Genomic DNA, 11125 nt, shown 5'->3' with positions numbered 1-11125 from the left:
TTATTTATGTAGCACTCAGTGCTGATATTAAACACAGAAACAAAAATCCTAGTGAGATCTCATGCTAGCAACTCAACTGCACATCAGAAATCTTTAGAACAAAAAGAAGAAACCAGACCCAAAAGGAATAGATGACAAGAAATAATCATACAAAATGCTGAAATCAATAAATGGAGACAAAATACAAAGAAATAATAAAGTTAATACTGTGTCACATGCCCATCAATAGGTAGCAGAGAGGATATAGGCTACATCTACACTCAGTGTTCTGATATATGGATATCTAAATGATTAGTAGCCTAGCATTCCACAAAAAGAGTGAGCTTGAGATGACCACCAGTACTGCCCTGTTCAGGCCCTGGCTGGGAGCAAGACAAAGACTAGAAGATCCTGGAAATGAGGGCCCTAGGCAGGATTGAGCCTGAGACAGATGACTTAGCACAGGACTGATGGGGAAGGCTAGGTGAGAAGAGAGTCTGAGACAACTACCAGTTGGGTGCCAAACAGACCTGAAGGAGCAGAGCATGCCTGAAAGACCATGCCTGGTACCGTATTCATGAGTGAGGTTTATACTCTTGAGCCTATACTCAGAGACTCTGAGCATGACCAAGAGGAGCAAGTAAGTGCTGAAAAAACAGAAGAGAACAAGAAAGAGAAGGATGTGGGCATAGTGAAAAAAGGCATAACTGGAGATTCAAAGGTATTGAGGTACAACCTTATGTGAGGAACTGGTGATGCCACCTGGGACGATGGTAGGTTCCTGGCCTGTGCTGCCACTGGGGACCATGGCCCTGCAGCAACAAGGGTTTGTTATCAAGAAATTCCAGGTAGACATCCATGGTCTGGACTACCACCTAGGGTACCGTTAATGTCTAAGAACTGTGCAGAACTGATTTCCTCACTCACATGGGCATCCTGGGACAGGTAGCCTGATGCATTAGAGCAGGAGAAATGTCCCTAGCCAGGGAGTTCAGGTGAAGTGGCTCCTGGGGATAGGAACATGAAGGACTTGGCCCTACGCTGGTCTCCTCTGTGGTGATGTGGATTAGGGAGAGATACCCTCTTCCCCTGTCCCAACCACCTGTGGCAGGTAGAATCCCCTGGCCCTGGGATCATGAGATAAAAAGCTGGCTCTGCACCTCACCTATGGCAGTATTTGACATATCAGGCTCTGCCCCTCTGCTCAACAGCACAGTAAACTGTAGCTGGATGTGGGGGTTGCAGGTGAGCTGGCCCCATGGATGTCCGTATGGGATAGCTAGCCCTGATTTTTCTCTGCTATGGCATAGCATCAACAAGGGGAATTTGCAGTATTCTTTCTTTTGCCCTCACCAGCAGCTGCAGATGGGCAAGTTAAGCTAGACCAGGTCATGAGAGCAGGAGACCTGGGCTTGAGGTCATGAGGGTTGGAGAAATGTCCATGTCCCACACTGGCTGCAACACTCTAAAGTGTGGCCCTGCACATCACCTGGGCATTAGTGGTTCCTACAGGTCCAGAACTACAGGATCTCCATAACACAGGACAATCACAGGACATCCAAAACGATTCCCAGTGAGGTTTCAGTATCAACAGAATAGCAGAAACCAGAAGTCTTGTACCAGACCAGCAAGTCATTTCCATGAACATTTGAAGGTATATAGAAAAGGATATGCTGTGGGACACATGGTGACACACACCTGCCTCCACAATGTGATTTTTTTCTTGTGAGGGAGGTTGAAAGAGTAGAGGGTACAAAGGAGGGGAGGGAGGATCAGTGAGATTAGGGTGTATGTGAAATTCAGAGATAACCAGTAAGAAGTTTAAAAAAATAATCTTTGAATTCAAAAATTGGTTCTTTTAGAAAATCAACAAGATGGACAAACACTTTTCCAAATTAATTAAATGGTAGAGATGGAATATCCAAATTTGGAAAGTCAGAAATATAAAGGAAGGCATAACATCAGATACCTTTGAGATCCAGAGAATCATAAGGACATATTTTAAGAAGCAGTATACTAAATTGGAAAATCTAAAAGAATAGATTTTTTCTTCATGTATTAGTACTTACTGATGTTAAATTTAGGTTGATAAAAAATTTAAAAAGACCTATAAGCCAGAATAAGATAGAAATGAAATGGCTATTAAAAGATTCACATTGCCCCTCTCCCCCGAAAAAAATGCACAGGGCCATATTTCTTAGTTCCACTAGTGTTTTATAAGACTTTCAAAAAGTTAATACCAACACTCATCAAATTATTCCACCAATGAAAATAGAAGAAGCATTTCCCAATTCATTTTAAGAGGCCACAGTTATACCCCCCTTTTGGTTATTTCATTTACATTTCAAATGATTTTCCTCTTTCTGGCTTCTCCTCCACAAACCTCCTAACCACTTCCCCCTCCCCTGCCTCTATGAGGGTGCTCCCACACCTGCCCACCCACTCCTATCTCATCATCCTAGCACTCCCCTATGCTTAGTCATCAAGCCTCCACAGGACCAAAGGTCTTACAAGGCCATCCTCTTCTACATATGTAGCTGGAGTCATGGGTCCCCCCATGTTTACCCTTTTGTTGGTAATTTAATCCCAGGGAGCTCTGGCGGGTCTGGTTACTTGATATTGTTGTTCTTCCTCTGGGGTTGTACAACCCTTCATCTCCTTCAGTCCTGCCCCAAACCCATTGGGATCTCCGTGCACAGTCTGATGGTTTGGCTGTGAGAATCAGCATTCATATCCAAACCACACAAAGACAGGACACAGAAAGAGAATTGCAGACTAATTTCCTTCATGAACATAATCCAAAAGTTCTCAATAACATATTTGTAAACCAATTCAAAGAACATACCAAAAGATCCTTCACCTTGACCAAGTAGACTGTGTCCTAGAGATTCAGGGAAGGTTCAATATACAAAAAAAAATCAATAAATGCAATTCACCATATGAACAAATTAAAAGACAAACTACCTATCATCTCAGTAGATCCAGAAAAGACCTTTGAAACAAGCAAGTAACCTTTAAGATAAAAATCCTGGAGCAACTAGGGGTACAAGAAACATACCTCAACATAGTAGCAATAACTTACATTAGGCCCATAGCCAATATCAATTTAAATATATTAAAACTCAAAATAATTCCATTAAAATCATAAAAAATAAAAGGATATGCACATTCTCCATACCTATCAATCTAGTACTAAACAATGAGGTACAGCAATAAGACAACTAAAGGAGATCAAGGCAATAGAAAATAGAAAGGGAGACGTTAAAGTGTCTTTATTTGAAGACACACAAATGATAATGAAAATTATACTAGAAAATGCTAGATTATATATACTTTTGGCTTTAGGAAAACACACAGAAGTCCTGAACAACAAAACCTTCTGGAGTTATTACTGTTTCTATTTCAAGTTGTACTACAAAGATATAACAATACAAGCAGCATGGCATTAGCATTTAAAACAAGATATTTTGATCATTGATGCATTGATACATTGATTAATGAATTCAAATTGAAGACACACACACACACACACACACACACACACACACACACACACACACACATGCGCGCGCGCGCGCGCACACACACATTTCTTATAAAGAACCCAGAAATACACACTGGAAATAAAGAATCCATCTTAAACAAATGATGCTCTGCTGGAGGCCAGCTTCAGTGCTCTGGTTCTCTCTTGAAGGTAGCCAATGGGAAAGAGCATTGCCAAGGATAAGACTTGGTCTTGTGAGCGAATAAGGTTACTCTCTATACTAATGTTTACCTATTTTGACTTAAGTTACTCTGAGGCCAGAACCTGAAAGCCTCTTGGCAAATAACACCAGGGGATTAAGAGGTTCTTTGTCCACACACCCACACACCCCACATCACACACCCTGCATCCCCACTCCAGGTCCTTCTTGAACCAGGCTTAAGGCTGATTTTGACTCCTTTTCAAGTAGGGAAAAACACTCACAGGGAAAGATAGAGGGAAAAAGTAGATACTTAAAAAAAGAATTGTAATCTTTATTTCTAAGGGAAATTAAAAGGGGGGAAATCGTATCAGAATATATCTCTGCTCTCTTCTCCTTCTTCCCCTAATTTTGTTTTCTTTATACTGCCTAAAGTCGTTGTTCCTAGATTTTTGTAACTTTTTTTGGAAGAATAGATCGTATGGTTTTTCCAAGCATTCATTTATTTTGCAAAAGTTCACTAACAGTTCAAACATAATTTAAATCATAAATTAAATGTGTTTACAACAGAGATGTTTACATTAAGACTAGCTATCTACAAGCTTCACCAACAGAATACAAGAGATGGAAGAGAGAATCTTGGGAGCAGAAGATTCCATAGAAATCATTGACTCAACTGTCAAAGATAATGTAAAGCAGAAAAAGCTACTGGTCCAAAACATACAGGAAATCCAGGACTCAATGAGAAGATCAAACCTAAGGATAATAGGTATAGAAGAGAGCGAAGACTCCCAGCTCAAAGGACCAGTAAATATCTTCAACAAAATCATAGAAGAAAACTTCCCTTACCTAAAAAAAGAGATACCCATAGGCATACAAGAAGCCTACAGAACTCCAAATAGATTGGACCAGAAAAGAAACACCTCCCGTCACATAATAGTCAAAACACCAAACACACAAAATAAAGAAAGAATATTAAAAGCAGTAAGGGAAAAAGGTCAAGTAACATATAAAGGCAGACCTATCAGAATCACACCAGACTTCTTGCCAGAAACTATGAAGGCCAGAAGATCCTGGACAGATGTCATACAGACCCTAAGAGAACACAAATGCCAGCCCAGGTTACTGTATCCTGCAAAACTCTCAATTAACATAGATGGAGAAACCAAGATATTCCATGACAAAACCAAATTTACACAATATCTTTCTACAAATCCAGCACTACAAAGGATAATAAAGGGTAAAGCCCAACATAAGGAGGCAAGCTATACCCTAGAAGAAGCAAGAAACTAATCATCTTGGCAACAAAACAAAGAGAAGAAAAGCACACAAACATAACCTCACATCCAAATATGAATATAATAGGAAGCAATAATCACTATTCCTTAATATCTCTCAACATCAATGGCTTCAACTCCCTAATAAAAAGACATAGATTAACAAACTGGATACGCAATGAGGACCCTGCATTCTGCTGCCTACAGGAAACACACCTCAGAGACAAAGACAGACACTACCTCAGAGTGAAAGGCTGGAAAACAACTTTCCAAGCAAATGGTCAGAAGAAGCAAGCTGGAGTAGCCATTCTAATATCAAATAAAATCAATTTTCAATTAAAAGTCATCAAAAAAGATAAGGAAGGACACTTCATATTCATCAAAGGAAAAATCCACCAAGATGAACTCTCAATCCTCATCTTCGGTTGGTTTATACAAACGTGTGCAATTTCTAGGCTTGAAAGTAAAATGATGCTATCTGGTGCTGGATAGAGGAGCCTTATTTTTTATTATGGCAGCTTGCTATTTTTGTAACATAGTGATTTGGTTGAACACAATAAAGTACAGTAGTAACTGATCTCCCCTTCTTCCTGGATGAGTGAGGAGATGATTAAATGTTGATGTCAGCATCCTTGAGCATATTCAGATGAGCTTCTGCTTCTGTTGAAAAGGATGCTGTGTTTGATTGAGGTCCGAAGCTTTGAAGCACTACTTGGCATCTCCTTCCTTGGAGGTCTCACTGTTTAAACATAACAGGTTTGATAGCTTGTTGGTAAGGTGAGGTCCAGCTTGTCTCCACTAGGTCATCTTCATGTGAATCCGGTGGTTATACGGTTTTGTTCTAGGGATATTTCATTTTTTTAATAACGGTTTTAGCTGACATTCATGGAGAGAATGAATCCTTAGAACTGTGCCACTAGTGAAGGGAAATCCTGTCTAGAGTATGTTTCTTTACAAAGCTGTGTCACACCATCATTTGGGCCCTCTGCTGGAAAAGTAGAATCAAGTCTCAAATAATGCCTTTTAAATTGTATCCTCTAGTATTATAGATGTAGGACAGTACTGTATCATACCTCTGTGGATGTAAAATAGCTTGTACCTGCTTTATGATACGTAGTAGTGACCGTGCTTTATCAGAGCTGTTTTTAATGATTTTGCTCAGAATGTTTTCTTTCCAGATGATGATTGAGAAGCTAATTTAAAAAAAAATGGTGCCAGGTACCACAAGAGTAACAGAACTGTGCTGTTTTCTCGGGTTTTGTTTTTTTACTTTTTTTTTTTAATGGAGTGTGCTAGATGTCTCTACAGTTTTGTTCAGATGACTGCAGAACCTGGAAAAGCGGTTGCTGCTGTTGATGCATAACACACTGCTATTATTGGTCTTTTTATATAAATATAAATATATATATACAGATATATAATTTGAATTTTTTGAAACTTTAGCTGTGCTGTCAACTTTGGAAAAAATATCCCCGTTTACTGTGTTGAGTTGGCACTGTACAGAAATTAACAGCCATATTGGTCTAGAAATGTTGAACTTAAGTTTTTTTCCATTTGTACAGGGGTAACACAGTGTATTAAATATGTAAGGTCTTATCTACGTGGGTTTGATTACAAAAACTAATAAAGTATTCTCTAAATTAAAAAAAAACAAAAAAAACAAAAAAAAGACTAGCTATCTAGCTACACATTCATTATATGTCACTAGTGCTACAGAACAATTGAGAGTCTTAAACTATAATTTTTCTGTCTAAGTTAAAGGCAGTCAATATTTTTTTTTATTAACTTGAGTATTTCTTATATACATTTCAAGTGTTATTCCCTTTCCCGGTTTCCGGGCAAACATCCCCCTCCCCCCTCCCCTTCCTTATGGGTGTTCCCCTCCCAACCCTCCCCCCATTGCCGCCCTCCCCCCATAGACTAGTTCACTGGGGGTTCAGTCTTAGCAGGACCCAGGGCTTCCCCTTCCACTGGTGCTCTTACTAGGATATTCATTGCTACCTATGAGGTCAGAGTCCAGGGTCAGTCCATGTATAGACTTTAGGTAGTGGCTTAGTCCCTGGAAGCTCTGGTTGGTTGGCATTGTTGTACCTATGGGGTCTCGAGCCCCTTCAAGCTCTTCCAGTTCTTTCTCTGATTCCTTCAATAGGGGACCTATTCTCAGTTCAGTGGTTTGGGCAGTCAATATTTTATCTTCTGTCCTTTTACCTACAATAAAGAGTTTGTTTCCAGCTTATGACATTTGGTAAATTGTGCAAAAGCTCTAAGGAATATATTCTAAATTTAAATCCCTGCTTTTTATATCAGAAGCAATTATTCGTAACACATGACAACTGATAACACTCTCTCTTTCTCTCTCTTTCTCTCTCTCTCTGTGTATGCTTATTATGTTTATTCTTCGTCTTCTAAATTATTTTATTCATTTATATTCCAAATATTGCCTCCCTCCCAGGTCCCCACTCCCAGATTTTTACCCCATCCCCTCCTGACTTTTGCTGCTCTCACCAAGATTCCCATCAACCACCCAGCCACCTCCATCTCACAGCCTTATCATTCTCCTACCCTGGGGCATAAAGCCTCTACAGAATTAGATGTATCAGACAAGGCCATCCTCTGCTACATATCTCCTGGGGGAGGTCACAGACCAGCCTACATATGCTTTTTCGTTGATGGCTTAGTCTCTGGGTGCTCTGAAATGTTCCGTTTATTGCTCCTGTTCTCTCCCACACCAAGGGGTTGCTGTCTCCTTCAGCTTTTTCAATCTTTTCCCTAACTCTTTCATAGGGTCCCCTGCCCCAAGTCCAATGGTTGGCTGTAAGTATACTGCCTCTGTCTCCATTAAGTGCTGATAGAACCTCTCAGAGGACAGCCATGCTAGGCTGCTGTTTGCAAGCACAACATGGCTTCAGTAGTAATGTCAGTAGTGCCCACCCATGGGAAGGACCCCAAGTTGGGCCAGTCACTGGATGGCTTTTCTTTTGATCTCTGCTCAATTTTTGTTCTTGTATTTCTTTTAGACAAGAATAATTTTGGGTCAAAAATCTTGAAAGTATGTGGGTGGCCCCATCCCTCGAATGGGAGCTCTGTTTATCTACTGGAGGAAGTTTCTTCAGCTTCCATCTCCCCACTGTTGGGCATTTGTACTAAGGTCATCCCCACTGAGTCCTGGGAGTCTCTCGTATCTCAGGTCTCTGGGACATGTTAGAGGTCCCTCCCACTCCCCACAACTTCATACTTCCCTTCATTCTCCTGGACCTTTGGTCAGTTCTCCTTTCTTCCCACAGACCTGATCCTGTTCCCCCTTTCCTATCCTGCTCCTCTTCCCCACACAAGTCCAATCCTTGTACAATGCTTCTTGTGTGTATTTTCTTCCCCCTTCTCTTGGGCCTTCTTTCTTGGTAAAATTGTTACTCTCTGTGGATTGTATCATGAGTATTATGTACTTTTGGGTAATACCCCTTGTCAGTGAGTGCATACCTTGCATGATGTCCTTTTGGGTCTCAGTTACCTCACTCAGGATGACATTTTCTAGTTCTATCCATTTGCCTGCAAAATTCATAATGTCCTTTACTGTTGAATAGTAGTCCATTGTACAAATGAACTACATTTTCTGTATCCATTCTTCAGGTGAGGGACATCTGATTTGTATCCAGCTTCTGGCTGTTATGAATAAGGCTGCTATGAACATACAAAGCCTGTGTCCCTATACTATGATGGGACATCTTCTGGGTATAATCCTAGGAGCAGTATAGCTGGGTCTTCAGGCCTGAGGAATCTCCAGATTGATTTTCAGAGCGCAGGTAACAGGTTGCAATCCCACTGGCAATGAAGGACTATACCTCTTTCTCTACATCCTTACCAGAAAATGCTGTTACTTGAGCCATTCTGATTAGTGCCAGGTGAAATATCAGGGTTGTTATGATTTGAATTTCTCTGATGACTAAGGATGTTGAACATTTCTTTAAGTGTTTCTTGGTCACTCAAGATTCCATGATTGAGAATTCTCTGTTTCTCAGCACCCCAGTTCTTTTTTTTCTTTTCTTTTCTTTTTTCCGGAGCTGGGGACCGAACCCAGGGCCTTGTGCTTGCTAGGCAAGCGCTCTACCACTAAGCTAAATCCCCAACCCCCAGCACCCCAGTTCTTATTTGGGCTATTTGACTTTTTGGAGGTTAACTTTTGAGTTCTTTATATATTTTGGATATTAGGTCTGTACCACATGTCTGAGCCATCAGGAAAATTTCCCCTGTGCCAGTGTTTAGTGTAAGAAGTGCTTGCTGACGGAAACCAGATATGGGTGTCTGAGAGGTTCTGCTAGAGCCCTACTGATACAGATGGTTGCAGCTAATCATTGGACTGAGGAAGGAGATCCTGCCCTGACCAAAAGGACAGTCAGAGGAGGTTGGGGACCAACTAGGCAAGAGACGAGAAGAAGGATGCCAAGACAATTTTATATTTTCCCAAGGCTGAATTTATACCATAGCAGGGGTAACAGAGGGAGCGGGGAAGTGGGAAATATCTGTGCAAGCCAAGGATACTGTGCTCTTGTAGACAGGTAATCAGCTGACATCAACAGAATGTTGGCTTGTTTCTCAGAAAGGTCACAAGTTTGTCATATTATTAGGCAACCTGACCACCAGATTTGTATTAGCCTTCTTCAGCTGGCTGGGGATTTTCCACAGTCTTGATCTCTTAATGAACCCAGTCATACTTAACTCTAACTATAATATTAACATCAATAATGGAGAGTTTTAAAGGCATAGCTCCCAGAAGGATCCCAATGGAAGAGTTAGAGAAAAGACTGAAGGAGCTGAAGGGATTTGCAATACCATAGGAAGAACAACAGTATCAACAAACCAGAACCCACCAGAGATCCCTGGGACTAAACCACCAAACAATAAGTATGCATGGAGGGAACCATAACTCCACCCACATATTTAGTAGAGGATGCCATTGCCCAGCATCAATAGAAGGGGAATTCCCAATGTAGGGGAATGCCAGGGTGTTGAGGAGGGAGTGGTTGGGTGGGAGTGGGAGCAACATCAAAGAAGCAGAGGGGAGGGTAGAAAAGGGACAACATTTGAAATGTAAATACATAAAATATCCAAGAAAAATAAAATTTAAAAAAGAAAGGAAAAATATGTAAGGGCAACCCTAATTCTTCAAGTATTAGGAAAGACAGAATCCCACATGGTAAATTTTTCCTACCAAATGAAGCCTCTATTACCAGACTAGCTTACAAGCATTTTTGCTGTTCAGCAAAGAGACGCCATGGAAACAACCAATCAACCCTGGCTGTTGCCAAGGCTGTTGTGTTTGCTCTCCACAAACTGACAGTAGGGCCACTTTGCTGAAGGCAGCGTCTACACTCATTGAACTCATTGAGTATGGAAATGATGAGCAGGTATCAATACAGAACCTTCACGCCTGTGTTCTAGTCTGTTCCATACAGAAACAACCTCTCTGAGATACTAAAAGGGAAATATATATATATATATATATATGTATATATATATATATATATATATATATATATATATATATATATATATATATACCAACCCAACCACAAAGCCTTTGATTTCTAACACGGGCCCACCAGAACAATATGCTAGGGCAATGGTGGTACAAGCCTTATGGGTATAATCTACCAATATCAGCTTTGATATAAGGCCCACTCCATGAGCTGGAACCAGTGATGGTTTGAATATCCTTGGCCCATGCGAAGAGATACTATTAGGAGATGTGACATTGTTAAAGGAAGTGTGTTACTAAGTACCCAAGCTCAGCCTAGTTTAAAAGATTAATATGAAGCAAAGCTTATTTGTTGAATTAAAATAGAATATTGAAAATATAAAGTATTTCCCATGCCAAAAACAGTTAATATAAATCTTTTGAAGAACACTTATATAAAAGCAAATTGTGTTTGGACAGATAAATTAACTTTACTTTTACCTAAACCATGTGATATACTGTTTAAGCATATGGTCTTTGGAAGACCTCTGAGTATTCCAATACAAATAATTTTAAAATTAAAAATTTAATATTTTCAAAATTCATTTCTGATATGCTTCTAAATGTGACTGGTTGCCACTGGTCATTCTATCCAGTACAAATAATTATTAATTCTGAAGGAAATTTTTGTAGTGTATATATTAAGGTGAGTCTATATGGGTCATGCAACACAT

The 11125-nt window shown here is 40.1% G+C and overlaps 1 pseudogene; it reads left to right on the top strand.

The window, feature by feature from the left end:
- The first annotated feature begins 205 nt into the window (after window positions 1-205).
- LOC120097262 (small nucleolar RNA SNORA17) lies at window positions 206-307 on the top strand (annotated as a pseudogene).
- Window positions 308-11125: the final 10818 nt, after the last annotated feature.

This window comes from Rattus norvegicus, chromosome 15, assembly GCF_036323735.1.
Source record: "Rattus norvegicus strain BN/NHsdMcwi chromosome 15, GRCr8, whole genome shotgun sequence".
NCBI classification, from domain to species: domain Eukaryota; kingdom Metazoa; phylum Chordata; class Mammalia; order Rodentia; family Muridae; genus Rattus; species Rattus norvegicus.
The sequence above is the reverse complement of the archived record's forward strand: the minus strand, read 5'-3'. Positions and strand labels throughout refer to the sequence as shown.